Below are 15,719 nucleotides of genomic sequence, written 5' to 3' on the forward strand. Positions count from 1 at the left end.
CTTTGCAGCCAATTGTTAAGTGTACAGGACAATAGCGGGGCTAGCGCTTCGATCCTACTGACACTAACAGTCTCTCCCGAGTCAAGACTCGAACCTACGACGACTGGCTTGTTAGGCCAGCATCGTACCTCGAGACCAGCTGGGGAGGCACATTCCGTATTACTAGGTCTATAATACTGTCGACCGTGCTTGGGAAGCAATCGAAAAACGACCAATCACAGATCGAATTTTGCGTTTTGACAAGGCTTGACAATTTTCCATAGTACAATAATCCGAATAATAAAATTACAATTTTCTGCATTTGGGAGGAATCTTAGAAGATTTTCTTATACATTGTTGCAAGAACGAAGGAAATCCATCGAAAACTAACCGATTTTTTAGCATTTGAAATTGGACATGTTTTCCACTTTTTCCGGTTTTAGATTTTCATTTCACATCCCTATGTAGCCTAGTATGTAGCCGAATTTCCTGAGAGACGTAGCTCTACATCAAAAGTAGAGTGTTATATGTAAATTATGAGTCACCAACTTGAAACATGTTTTGCCCTGAGAGAAAAATCCCTCTCCTTAGAGATTCGAATTTTACTAAAGCTGAATAAATAGTGTTTGAATAATCTCATATACACAAAAAAATATTGAAGCGATATTCGCAATAGTAAATAAAATAATTGGGCTTATTTTGCCAAAGTACTCATGATGATTGTAAGTAATGACCGAGATTTCAACATGAAGTACAGTGCGGTATTTTCTGCAAGCCTTTTAGTGCACAAGCAAACAGTAAATGTAGTAAATTTTACAACCATGGTTTACATATTCTTCCTAGTTAGTTAAACATAGAAAAGTATATTCCATAACTTTTTGGTTTGGGAGTATGGGGAATGATTTTTTATTTGCTTTATAGAATGTCAATAACTTTTTCTAGGTCAGGTTGCAAAATGTTGAAAAAACTATTCCAGTTTTGAAAACTTGTGTTATTATACTTAGAAACAACCCGTATTCGTCATTTCACTAAAATCGTCTCGCTCCGCAGCTTACGCAATATAATATCGAAAGCGTGCGCACATATGAGAGTAGCAAAACACGAAAAAGTTGAAACTCGGCACTACTACTGGCAGTGTGGCATACTTCACGGGAAGCGAAACTCGTGCAATCACTCGAATGGAAAGTGATTCCTACTGAGCTCACGCTTCCATTCGACTCATTCCCAGGAACCCATTCCCGGCCAGGTCCGGCTCGAGCAGCTGATTAGCCCGCTTATAATTCCGCGAATCACGCTTAGCGAGGCAAGCCGCAAGTGAAAGCGAATTACCCCGCCGCGGCGCGTGTTCTTTTTTTTTTGCTTCTTTATTTTTTCTGTCTCTGACTCCCGTAGCACCGCATTCGTATTTCTCCACCACCACCAACGCCAGCACAATAACCACAATCATATCCCAATCGTATCCCACGATCCAATTAAAATATCACCTCGCGTCCATTAGGTGGCAACGATCACCGTCAATTTGTCATTCCGCGTGAGTGCAACTGCGTAAATGTGTGTGGGGAGTGCGTAGACACTAATTTAATGATTTCCCTCTGTTCGCGCGCACTGTTGTGCTAGTTACGGATCCCCCTCTTTCTACTGTGTCGTTCGAAATAGAGCGGGAAAAGTGGTGCCAACAGCCATTCAGATTATTCGCGCATCGTAGAATCACTGGGTGAAACGAGGAGCAGCAAATCACAGCACAGTGCAGTTGTGAGTTACAAGGGGGGAGAGGACGAAACCTACTTTCGATCTTTACGCTGTTCACACATATACGGATGGGCACAGCCGGCAGCGCCGCGATTTAAGAAGTGGAAGAAGATGGGAACAAGCGGTGTGAAACGTGCTTTGAGCTAGATGCCATGTCGCTCCCGTGGCCACTCGTCGCGATTGTTAGCGCTTTTGTTGATCCAAACCATACACTATCGTCTCATCGCCACATTCGTTACGAGAATGGGGCTTCTTGCGATCGCCGCAGAGCGGCTCGCTGATAGACGATTAATGTGAATCGATGTGTCCCAGTGTTAACAGCCAGCCAGCCAGCCAGCGGTAGATGCGCTGTTTCGTAATCGTGGTCTTTCGTGGGGGAAGCATGAGTAACGTTTACTTCAACTGCATTCGTTACAAAATTTCATGCGTTCCCATTCTTTAGCACAGAAAGGAAACGCATTGTGGTTCATAATATAAACTTCAGGCTAATGTCACCCATTTCTAAGTCAATCCGAACCCATTTGCGGACCATGAAAGTCTAAAATTGGTCACACCGAAAAAGCTACCACCACTTTAATTCACCTCCCACCGAAACGGATCTAATGTTCCCACCGGATCTGCTGCGTAGGCTTCTCGCAGTACAACTTCATCATCCGTCAACGTCTTCGTCGTCTATAGACTCCAAGGAATGAAAGAACGGGGCAGGTCGTGGCGGCTATGGCGAAACGCGACGCGACATTCTCTGCGACGAATCGACATACATAGTTCAGTCAAGGCAGAAATCCACTTGTGCCTCGGCCAGTGTATTACGAATGCACATATGTAAACCCCCCTGTTCTGCCACCCACACCCACCGTGCCCACCCGGTGAGCCGTATGTTGGTTCGTGCTCTGAAAAGCGAAGACGTCGTCGTCGTCGCGTTCGCTGCTGTCGTCGTTGTCGGTGTTTTTCGCTTGCTCTCTCTCTCTCTCTTTAAATTCAGCTTTATCTCTCCGAACCGGAGTGCTTGTATACGTACGACAACACACAAATTGTGTACGACTGTAGCCATTTGCCTTTACGTCGTCGACAACGATCGAGAGCGAAACTTATTCAAATGAGGTCAACGAACCTTTGACAGTGCGCTATTCACGAGACGCGACACGGAATACAGTGACACAGTCGGTGATGCGTTCGTGCGTGTGGGCATATGGATCTACCGTAATGAAGTAAGCTGCTAGGGCTTATGGTTTAAGTGGAAAAAAAATGCACAGGATATACTTTGTAGGTTGCGCCCGTTCTGGTGGTAGTGATAAATTGACTACTAAAGCTTTGGGGGGCGAAATGTTAATAACCCTCGGAAGTTAATAGGGGCAAGAAGATTGGGTTCGCCACAGAAGGCAAAATCACGAAAGGCAGAAGCACGAAAGGCAGAATCATGAAAGGCAGAACTCTATGACCGTACACACAAGGCAGAATATTTCAAAAGGCAGAATTTCGAAGGGCACGAAAGGCAGAATCACTGGTAGCAGAACCTGACTCACGATAGCCAAGTGCGTAATGGCAAATTGGTGCGAATCCTGGTCACGGTATCAAAGCTGCTATTCTACATTTATTATTTAATATTATTTGGTAACCAGACATAACAACTGGTCACACAGAAATAACCAGTTTTGATGGGAGGTGCAAATCAAGCCTAATTATTAGATCCGAAACACGCAAACTGGTTTGGCTCAGGTCCTTAAGACTCTCACGGCATCGCGAAGAGTAATTTTTCGATGTTAGGTATAACTTACACTAGTCTCAACGGCTTGTTGGTTATAATTAACATAAAACAATTCATGAGGCGAAGACGCATAATCGAGGGCAAGGAACCGAGGCGGCACAAAGCCGCCGTGGTTTCCGCGGTCCGAGTCGGCCGCCGACCCGCCGTCGGAAGCGGCGGCCTCTCGCATCAAAACAACTGATCTATTGGTTTTCTAGGATAATTCAAACAGGTTTTCTTTCCCTTAGTTAAGTCCGAACGAGCGGTAGCGAGTAAGGACAGCATACACTTGGACAATAGAGTCGGCCAAAGGCCGCGAGTGTGTGTTCTTAAAAAGGAAATAGAGAATTTTTGATTCTGCCATTCGTGCTCTTTGTGATTCTGCCATTCGTTATTCTGCCTTATGAAATATTCTGCCTTTCGTAATTCTGCTTTTCGTGATTCTGCCTTTCGTGATTCTGCCTTTTGTTTTTCTGCCTTTCGTAGGAGACCCAGAAGATTGATAACTGACTAAAATGAATTAATAAATATTCTTTTCAACAGAAAGATCGTTAAAAATATTTTTTAAGTATTTTAGTTTTGGGCTCACATATCAGGCTTACCGAATTAAGAGACACTGAGAAGAGTAATTCTATATTTCGCAAAAAAAAAGAACAGCGGGAAGCCTTAATAATCTAAATTATCAAATAATATAGTTCACTTTGGAAAATTAATATTATTATCTCGTGTTTGTCACTCGATAAAACAAATCTCACGCGTTTGGATACAGTTTTCTGCTTGAATATAGGAAGATGACTGATTTATCCTAAATAAATTGAAAAAAGGAGTTTCGTTTAATAAAACTGTAACTATTTTTAACAAATTGAAACTCCAATCTGTCCTAATTTAATTAAAGTTTTTTAGTAAAACTCATATTTTGTTTTTAATTTAAGTTGTTTGGATTTACGTATTCAATTCCATTATTCCATAAAAGATTTAATGTAATGTAATTAATGTAGCCCAAATCTTCCCAATTAGTGTGGACGATAAGTTTAAAAAAGCATCTTGACAAGGAACCCCTGATGATGACACTGATCAGTAACGAAACGTCGGATATTATAAAATAAATGTTTCTGCTTTAACGCCACTGCTCTGCCGAAAATACACCCAACGCACATAATATTCCAACAGTCTAAAAATGCTAGAAAAGTTTAGTAGCCGCAAGGTTACAGAGTCCGCTTTGACTAGTCGAAGGTTCCAATTTTAGCAGAATCAGGCCAATTTGGTTGTCAAAGGACTTCAACATAGGTTTATTCGCGAAATTCTGAAAAACCTCCAATGACATTCTTCTTGACGTTCCTCTTATAATAAAATCGGTCAGCGAAATGTAGAAGATAGTCCTCTTCAGGAAACTGTAATTACAGCGCGATATTGTCAGAATGAACGAGGTGCTCCTCGATTTGTTTCCATAAGATGTCGTGAAGCAACACAATTTGTAGATAAACCAGCAATGGAGAATACATCAGACAATATTCAGACAATTCAAACGATTTTAACGAAATATTTAAACGATATTTTCAGGAAATTTCGTTTAAGTTTTACTGTCCCTGTACCTACTCTTTTATTATTTTCATAGTTAGTTTTCACTCAAATGAAAATAAGCAAAAATTGGTGTCTGGATCTTGTACATGAAAAATTCACGAATTGACAATCGATGAAAGATAGCTTCTAATAACATACCTAATACAAATATACCATAAACATATTTCACTAGCAATGATATAAAAAGGTTTTAAGCAATCAATAACTTAGTTAGTAAAATTGGACGCAAGAAAACTTTTTATATTAGTCTAGTAAGTTTATTAAATTAAAATGAACTTGTACCCTAGATTGTTCCATGGTATTTGGTGTAACTATTATTTTCACTCAAGAACAAGGGGGTACAGAAGTAGATAATGATTTTTGCCATTAAAAGTTAGTCCCATCGAAGACTATCCGAGCCATTCATCATTTTTGTGAAGTCTGTAACCTTGATAGCTGACAGCGTAATGGAGAAAAACTTGCCTGCTAGACTCAGGGTATAATCTGCAATCTCCCAAGAAACCACCGAACCAAAGTTGCGGGTGCTGCTAATTTATTGGGCGCACCGCGCATTCACACTTTATGCAACTTTGTGCTCGATACTCTGGTTGCGATTGCACCGTGCCTCTACCTGATATCAAGGCTCACCTCACCAGCTACGACGACGACGGACGGGGTGGGCGAGAGTGTGATGAAGTAACACCAATTCACTATCACTTGCATAAGCGCGAATAGCAACGCGAGTGCAACAGGTTGGACACCGAAAGGGGGTGACGAAACGGGGACATCTGTCACTCTCGTGCTGAGTTTGTGCACCCATTGAGATAAAAACTCCGAATGAAGTTTGTTGGAATTAATTCGTTTACGATTTCAATGCATCGCTTCTACACCGAATACCGTACGTCTCCATCAATGGTGCCGGGACAGCCAGCAGTCGCTCGCTCTATACTTTGTTAGCTTCTGTCGCCGCCATTGGGTCACGCACACATACCTGCAAACACTCAAACTCGTTAGAACGCACTTCCAACGAACAAATGAACTGCGAGGCGATCGCCCATTTTCACGTTCCCTTTCACACGATGAGCAACTCGCCGCTCGTTTGTTTTTATTATGCTCTAACGGCTTGCTGTCGCCTGTCTGTGTGAGTGTGTGTGTTGGTGGGGGCCGAGGTGACGATGACTTTTTCATGTGGGTTTCATCGGACGTCGGTGGCCACCCGAACAGAGCATCTAAACCGCCGGCCACAAGGGGGATTTATGCGAAATGTGGTACATGAGCAGCGGCGATATGCTCTCGCAATAGGACGGTATGTAATAGGCTTCGGGTGGATTTTAGAGCCTCACTCGGTTGATGAAGCGGCAGACTGGGTCAACAGACGGACCGGTGTGGTGTGGCGATGGCGAGACGAACGGATAAACGAATCACCACAGTCGAGAGTCGCACACCAGCGCAATGTGTGCCGACCGACGACAAGCGACGTAGGGCACTAAGGGACGCGTCACTAGATGCGTACAAGAGGACGGCGAGGGAATAGTGATTTCACTTTCTCGCATAATGTGTGGCACAGTTGCAAGAACATTTTGAAGTAGAATACTTCTCTCAGGAAGTTCGGCTACATAGGGATGTGAAATGAAAATCTAAAACCGAAAAATGTGAAAAATATGTCCAATTTCAAATGCTAATAAATCGGTTAGTATTCGATGGATTTCTTTCGTTATTGCAGCAATATGTTGGAAAATCTTCTAAGATTCTTCCCCAATGAAAATAATTGTAATTTTATTATTCAAACTATTGTACTATTGAAAATAGTCAAGCCTTATCAAAACGAAAAATTCGACCTCTGATTGGTCGTTTTATGATTGCTTCCCAAGCACGGTCGACAGAATAATATACCTTGCAATTTAAAATATGATAATTGGCCTATATAAGAGCCTGTTTCAGCCGAAGCTGCTCATACGTTAAAATTTAAAGTCTCCGTTAAGGGGTTATATACCTTTTTAGTTTTCAAAAAACCGGAAAATTTTTCATTACATTATCTTCAAATACAACATCTTGCGAACATTTCCACAAATTTTCATAAAGATCTGAGCAATAGGAAGAAAGTTAGAGTGATTTGCAACGCGTCCGCCACGGCCGCATAAGCTAAACTTGAAACTTTACACGCGATTATCTCGGAATAGTTTTTTCCGAAAAATGACTTTGCCGTGATCCTGATTACGGGAAAACTATTGAACCGATTTCTTTCATCTTTTTTTTTAATTTTCGTTATAAAATTCGCCGGTCCTTGAACGATCGCTTTTTGCAATATACAGTTACATTTTGCCGCAAAAAATTTTTCAATGCAATTTTTGCGCTCAAAACGTGCATTTTTTGGGAAAAACTTGCACTGAAAACAAAATACTCATAAAAGCGATCGTTCAAGGACCCGGCACACTTCTAAACTAATGAAATAATATGAGTTTTTTTATTTCGGTTGATCCGCTGAGTCTCTATCAGGTTCACCGCAAGCCTCTGCAAAAAATAGCGTTTCGGGGAAACGACCATTACTCCAGTAATAATTGGTATATCTCAAAATCAAACGTATTTTCTTGTTGTTGATAAACTGTACTTTCAGAAAAATACCACTTTGATGCAATGAAAATGGTGCTATGCACTTAAAAATAAATTCAAACTTCCCTCATTTTTCTCAACCAAAAAGGTATATAACCCCTTAACAAATAAAAAGAAGAAGAAGAAGCTGCTCATAATAGCTCTAGACAGCGACAACAGCAGTTCTCCCTTAGCAGCAGCAGTAGCAGTGCAACGGATACCAGCGATAGCGGATAGCGGCCACAGCTGTGGCATAGCAATGGTCAGCGCACTAGTTGCAGCGGATCTCAGCATCGATAGCAGCTGGGTCAGCTGATGCAGGGACACGTGAGCAGTCTAGTTTTGAGTGTTGAATCAGCTTTTCACTGTTTATTTTATCACAAGTAATACTTTATTCGCACTGTCAGTGATAACGCCAAGATGTGATCGGTATCTTATCCGATATTGAATTGAACAACAAATTGTCCTTTTCAGGATGAAATAAGAACCTGATTGAAGAATAAATATTTTCTCTTGAGTAAATTTACGTTTTTAATTTTGTAAAAGTTATAAATTTTACTTTATCTCCGTGTCTCAAAACGTACTGAATTATCTTTTCCTTCAGTCATGAGCACGATAGCCGAAAAGCTTTCATTATCTGCATAAAAATTAATTTTTCGCGTACCCAAAATTTAAAAAATGTCAAGCCCCAATCATGACAAGCAACTTACCATATTATTGAAAATGATCAATCCTTGTTGAAGTGTAAAATTCGATTGATCTGATTAGTCAACGTTTAATGTTTATTTACTAGAAAAAATGACTGTCATGCAAGCAGCCGGGTTATTTTTCTTGTAAAAGTATTCTACTTCAACCTTGCGGTCGTGGATTTGCACACAACCCTCCTGTGATCTTTTAGAAGTAACCTATTTCGAACAGATAACATGGGTTATGGGATCTGGTATCTTGAACTATAAGGGGCACTGATAAAGCGCTCCTGGTTCAAGTCTATTAGAATCTCAGTATTATGTTTCATTTTTCAATACTTGTTCCTAATGACTGTGGTTGGGCTAGAATTTCGCCCACTAGCAATGAAATACAATTAAAGACTTAAAAGATGTTTTTCTTCAGTTTCAACGAATTTGGTATAATAATACTTATTGAAATGCAGTTGAACATGTTTTGAGAAAAGCTTTGGTGTCCTGTTCAATTTGTTAACAATAGCTTAACTGAGGAGTTGTCATATGAAAAACGGTAACCAACCTCGAAAAATACAGTTTTTTTTTCTTTAACATTTTTCGAATGACTCTTATTGTACTATTTATACTGTTGCAAACACTGTTTTATATTTTTTCTGCTATAATATTTTTCAAATAATGGTGAGAAATTCTTATTAGTGCAGTTGACATTTCAATACTCGTCCCACCAATATGTAAATATCTTGCCTAGCTGTCGTAACAGTCTGATATATGGTGTACGTAAAAATAAATCACAATCACCTAAGAGGTGAAGTGATATAATTAAGTTTGAAAAGCGATGCCTGAAAAAAAGTTCATAGACGAAACTGAGGGGATTCTTGCATTGAAGGATGTCGAACAGTGGTGAGAAATTTTCTTGAGAATGGACCAAAATATAGCATTAGAAAGATAAAAAGAATTCCAAGGTTTTGGACCGCGAACTTGGAAAAAAATAAATGCTCAATTCATTAGAAATAAAGCAAGAATTGGGCCTCTCCATAACGAAAAGATATGTTTTTTTCCTCAATTTTGTGAGGATCTGGACATCTGGTTACTCGAAAAAAACGAAGGAAGTAACCCCCAACACAGGCACATCAAGGTAAGATTACAGTTTTATAAAACAAATTCGGATTGAAAGACAGATTTAATTTAATCAAATCAAAATTAAATCAGACAAATTTAATCTTGATGGTTCCAACTGCTGCGCGTATTATTGGCATGAGCTTTAAAAACATCCCCAGGTGAAATTGAGCAGAATCTTCGCTAATGAAAGTTTCACGATGTGGGCTGCATTTTCAAGACGCCAAAAGACTCCTATCGTTTCTTAAAATCGTTTAAATTCTGTTCTGTGTGGTATGTGGATGGCCCCTAACGTATATCATTCCATACAAGTGTACATGCCACTTGGACACGACCATCACAGATTTTGCTCAAATTTGGGAGAATTGTTCATCTACTGTCACTTTGGAAAAATACCAATTTTGGTATCGATTTGATTACTCCCCGCTCTGTAGAACCCCCCTCTTTATTGCAAAGTCACGCGATTTTTATTCAAAATCTCTTTTCTCTTTTTCTTACAATTTATGGACGTAAGATGTCCAAAAAATACTGATAGATGATTTTTGAAGAAAATAGCCAAGAAATCTAAAAAAAATATAGCTTTTGAAGTGTTGCCAGATAAATAATTTTTGTATTTGAAATTAAAAATTTACATTTTTCGTCAAATGCAGCCATTTTTATTTTAAATTTGATAATTTCATTGTGTTCCTTGGAAAATTTCACGTAAGCAACAACTATCATCCCGAGGTAATATGAGCCAATCTCGAGATATAACATTTTTACGAAAATAGTTGTAAATTTCGTAATTAATTTATTTTATAATTTATTGATGTAAGACACCCGAAAATTAGTGATAGGTGAATTTTGAAGAAAATGAACCAAGGAATCCAGAAAAAATATTGTTTTTGACCGGAAGTGTTGCCAGATAGATTATTTTTGTATTTTAAAAATAAATTTGCAGTTTTCGGCAAATGCAGCTAAATTTATCTTAAATTTGATGGTTTCATCGTTTTTCTCGGAAAATTTTACATAAGAAACACTCATCACCCCGTGGTAGTATGAGTCAATCTCGAGATATTACATTTTTACGAAAAATTAATTACGAAATTTAAAACTATTTTTGTCTACAACCTTTGTAACTAAAAATCCCTCTTATTACAGTTTTTAGTCCCACGTTACCATTTCAAACAACTCTAGGGCTGTATAATACCTTGAATAGCTGTTTCTACAAGCATCGTAGCGACTTACGGTCTTCAGAAGAGTTTTTCCCAGGAAAATTTCCTACAAATATCATGTATTGAAATTTTTTAAAGAGCCAACTGGACATCTCTAGAGAATAAGTATTGAAAAAGTGGATTTTCCCATATAAAATCATATGGAAACTTTAAAAATCGGGCGCAAATCGGGCGTTTCACCGATCGATCTGAAAAGTTACACAGTTCTTATGGGACCCATACGGAACACGAAAAGTGCATGGGAGCTAACATTTATTTTTTGTCCCATTCTACTGTATACCTTGGAGAATTTTTTTCATTTTACTTTTTTCGAAAACAAATACGTTTGCCATTTTTCATCTTCATATATCAATATCTTAGATAGTCCTGAAATTGCGTACTTTTCTTAGTTAAGGTCTCTACTTCCTAAAAAATAAAGAAAAATAAATCAGTGACAATTACTTCTTCGATTTTCGTCTGCTTAAAATTTTGTAGTGTGGAATTGCATGTTGGACCTCAATCCCATCGAGAGCAAGGCAAGTTTGCAGCATTAGACGGTAGTTTGAATTTCGAAAGAAATGTTGCATACACTGGTTGACCTAAACAAAAAAAGGATTACCCTGAAGCTCCAACTGGAAAAGATAGGAAGGTTATAGCTTTCTAAATAGCTTTCTAACCGTTCCTACGTATTTTGATGCCTCTAACCGCTTCGAAAGTGCATCAAAAGACCGCAGGGTAATTGCTCACAGGGTCCATCGTTTCTTCGTTTGCTTACGGGAAAAAGTCTCATAGTGGACCACCGCTCAGATTAACTCAATTTATGCGAAAAAATAATCGGAAAACATCTTTTCCAGTTAATCTGCTTCAGAACTACGAGAAACATTAGTAAATTCCAATTCATATCAAAAGAATAAACAGTTTTTTTGTCAGGGTGGTCCACTGAAAGAAGCGGTAGGTTCACCCAAGGCAGTTCTATCCTTATCTATATCAGAATCACGAACATTTGAAAATTACAATTTAGGGTAAAACTTGGATGGAACACTTCCTTCAGTGGGACACCCTTCTGTCACACACGCTAGAGAGAAACGAACAGCTATGTGTGGTTTTGTTCTCCTCTTTTTGGGTATTTTTCGTACTTAGTTTGTTCTGTGTGTACACAATGAAGGTCGCGGAACAAAGTTTCTCCGGGAGCGCGTCTTTCGGGTCACAAGAATTCCACGATTTATAACATGATCACTCCGTTCAACGACCAACACCAAGAACCGGGCCGATGAAAGGATATCCCGGGGAAATACTGAAAGCCGCCGTGCGTAAAAATGACAATAAGCAAGAAAATACTTATCACAGAAGTGGCCAAGCAAATCGTATTGGGCCATACTGTCCCAGTTGGTGTACAAAAATACTTGGGAAGCCACCCCAGCTCAACAACTCAAATCCTGTATTACCATATATGCCAGAAAGTGAACCGCAAGGTGATTAAGGTGAGGATACCGGAAGTATCGAGGAAAATTGAAGATAAAGGGCCACTATCTGTCTAATTGGTTCACACTTAGAACGCGCATTTCATAAACTTTTGAAAATGCAATAAAGAATTAAATTTGAAAAAAAAACAAGGTTAACTCAATTTCTCTCAACATAAATCGGAAATTGTAGGGTAAATCAACCTATAGTGAACCCTTTTTCTACCGTCGACCACTGTTCAGATTAACTAGTTTTTGGCGAAAACACAAGTAATTTTCAGAAAAATTTCATTGAGAATCATCTTATCCAGCCAATCTGCATTACCATCACGGGAAACATTTTCTTTGTCTATTGAAATTTCTCTTAAAAATTTCTCATGAAATAAATCGGAATTTATGAATGTTTGTGGTGTAGTTTAGATTTAATTTTCGCACAAAATGAGTTAATTTGACGAGTGGTTCACTATAGGAAAGGGGTCCACTATAGGTTATTTCCCTAACTATTGAGAAAAGGAATGGAGTTTTTCTGGACAGTATTACCTGATTGTGTGAAGCTCGGATAAAATCTATGATAGGGTAAATTAACCTCTAGTTCGCCGCTTTTCTATAGTGGACCTCTCGTCAGATTAACTCGATTTCTATTAACATAAATCGGAATTTATAAATGTTTTTCGTGATTCTGACGCAAATTGGCTAGATAAGATGTTTCCCGAAGGAAGTTTTCTGGAAATAGCTCGAGTTTTTGCATAAATTGAGTTAATTTGGCGAGAGGTCCACCAGAGGAAAGAGGTCCAATATAGGTTAACATTTTTAAAATAAATTTTCAATTGACCTTTCAGTTCACGTAGGCAATTGCGTTTATATGTTTTTCTCGCACTGTTCAAAATATCACAAATAGTTAAGGATGTTAATATAAACTCCATAATAGGGTATATTAACCTACAGTGGACTCCTTTGATATAGTGGACCACTCGCTAGATTAATTTAGTTTCTCTTAACAATCAATCAGAGTTTATAAATGTTTCTCGTGATTCTGATGCTGGTTGGTTGGATAAGATGTTTCCCGATGAAAGTTTCCTGAAAATCTCTCGAGTTCTCGCATAAATTAAGTAAATCTGGCGGGAAGATCCAAAAGCAAAGCCTCGAACCTAAGATGACTGGCTTGTTTGGTAAGCATCGTACCTCGAGAATATCTGGGAGATCCGGGGAGATCCACAATAGGTTAATTTACCCTATAATATGTCATTTTTGTCAAGCTTGAGCTATAGGGCAAAAGCTGTGTTGACCTGTGCAATCCGATTGACTCAATGCCGGTTATCTAAACCAAGCAAATAAGAGGATGTTGTTCATAGGACCACCAGATCAACTCAATTTATGCGAAAACTTGAGAGATTCCCAGAAAACTTTCATCGAAAAATATCTTTTACAGCTAATTTGCATCAGAATCATCGGAAACATTTGTAAGTTCCAATTCAGGGTAGAACTACCTTTGAAGGACCACTTTTTTCAGTGCACCACACTGACGGAAAGGGGAGAAATATTTATAGGATAAATCAACCTATTGTGGACCGTTTTCCTATATTGGTTCATCAAGTTAACCAAATTTCTCTGGACATAGGGTAGATCTACCTATAGTGGATTCTTTACTACCTTTTTTTACTACCTTTAGTGGACCACTCGCCAGATTAACTCAATTCCTCTCAATATAAATCGGAATTTTGATTCTGATGCAGATTGGCTGGATAGGATGTTTTCCAATGGACGTTTTCTGAACATCCCTCTTGTTTTCGCAAAAACTGAACTAATCTAGTGAGTGGTCCACTAAAGGAAAGAGGGCCACTATAAGCTTTATTTTTTGCCTTTCTCCTAGAAAGGTATAGCAATCACTTGCAAAACCGGAAGTATAAAAGTGCTCCAAAGGGCCGAATGGCATATATCACTCGACTCAGCTCGACGAGCTGAGCATTTTCTGTATGTGTGTGTATGTGTGTGTGTGTGTGTGTGTATGTGTGTGTGTGTGTATGTGCAGATTTTTATTCTCACTCACTTTTCTCAGAGATGGCTGGACCGATTTCCATGAAATTGATTGCAAATGAAAGGTCTTGTTGTCCCATAAGACCCTATTAAATTTTATCGTATTAGGATTTTTAGTTTGGAGGTTATGTATCAAAATGTAAAAATCATGAAACATCATTATCTCAAAAACTACACAACAGATTCGAACAAAATTGATTTCAAACGAACGGGCTACCTGAAATACTCTTATGTTTTGAATTTTATGGAGATTGAACTCGTGGTTCAAAAGTTATGTAAAGAAACGTGTTCTGAAGACTGTTTAATCTCACTCATGTTTCTCAGAGATGGCTGGACCGATTTTCATAAAATTAGTGTCTAGTTGCCCCATAAGACCCTATTGATTTGTTTTGCAATCGGACTATTACTTTGCCTGTTATGTTTGAAAATGTGAAATCCAGCTATGAAAAGGAACATATTCCGAAGACTACTTGGACTCTCTCACTTTTCTCAGATATGGCTCACCCGATTTCCACAAAATTAGTGTCAAATAATAAGTCTAGCTACCTCATAACACCCTATTGAATTTTACTGTAGTTGAACTGTAACTTCGTCTGTAATATACCGAAATGTGAAAATCACGAAACTTCATTAACTCAGAAACTACACATCCGATTTAATCAATATCATTATCAGATGAGCGGGCTAGTTGAGGGTTAACTGATGAATTATGATTGAACACGTGGTTTTAAAATTTGGCTGCCTTATACGTTCCCATTTCATTTGTTTATAATCGAACTTAAGCAACCGTTGTGTATTAAATTGTTAATAAAACAACGAAAGTCTATTATCTCAAAGATTACATGACTTACTTGAACATAACTTGTGTCATACGAACGAGTCATCTCTCAAACTTACAAATAACAAACTTCATAACAATATGATATGTGGCTCAAAAGTTATGGAAAGAAAAGAAATTCAAAGACTATTTAAAACTATACCTGCTTTGATCGATATATGTGGCCTCAACATAATTTAAATGTGGTGCCGTACTATTTGAACTTTCCAAATTCATTGTATCCTTGCAATGTGCTTAAAGTCTGCAAATACACGACGAATCGGCCATAGCATAAGATCAAAGTCAAAAGACAGATCGTTTGAAATGATTGGTTTTATCGAAATGACAACATCTTCGACTTTTGTCTTCTGTACATCGCCTTAATTCTGAATATATTCATATTGGGTGGTATTCGGTCATTTTTAGCAGATTTTCTGACATCATTTTGGAGGTATTTAGTTATTTTCCTATAAGTTGCCATTTAACAATTCAAAATGATGCCTGAGTTCAATTGTTAGCTCATTGCATCATTCTGGTTCCAGAGATACTCATATTGGATGGTATTTGGTTATTTTAGGCTGTTTTTCACAAACCGGAAGTCGCCATCTTGGATTTCAAAATGGTTTTTAAGATAATTTCTGTCCTCTGAGCGTCATTCTGGTTGAAGAAACATCCATATTGGGTGTTATTTGATCATTTTCGGCTGTTTCTCAGGAACCGGAAGTCGCCAACCTAGAATCCAAAATGGGGTCTGTGGTCGATTTTAGCTGCTGTGTATCATTCTAGCTCTGGAGATAC

At 38.6% G+C, this 15,719-nt stretch overlaps 1 protein-coding gene across 3 annotated transcripts in view; it reads right to left on the minus strand.

The window, feature by feature from the left end:
• LOC129722270 (probable serine/threonine-protein kinase DDB_G0282963) overlaps positions 1–15,719 on the minus strand; it is a 125,918-nt gene that overhangs the window by 80,256 nt on the left and 29,943 nt on the right. Inside the window, exon 1 of one of the 3 annotated variants that reach the window (XM_055675595.1) lies at positions 5,516–6,526. The exons of the other annotated variants lie outside the window; for them this stretch is intronic. The gene's annotated coding sequence lies outside the window, so the exon portion shown is untranslated. Of the gene's footprint in view, positions 1–5,515; positions 6,527–15,719 lie in introns of those variants that run through there. 3 annotated transcript variants of the gene reach the window in all.

This window comes from Wyeomyia smithii, chromosome 2 (assembly GCF_029784165.1).
Source record: "Wyeomyia smithii strain HCP4-BCI-WySm-NY-G18 chromosome 2, ASM2978416v1, whole genome shotgun sequence".
In the NCBI taxonomy this organism is placed as follows: domain Eukaryota; kingdom Metazoa; phylum Arthropoda; class Insecta; order Diptera; family Culicidae; genus Wyeomyia; species Wyeomyia smithii.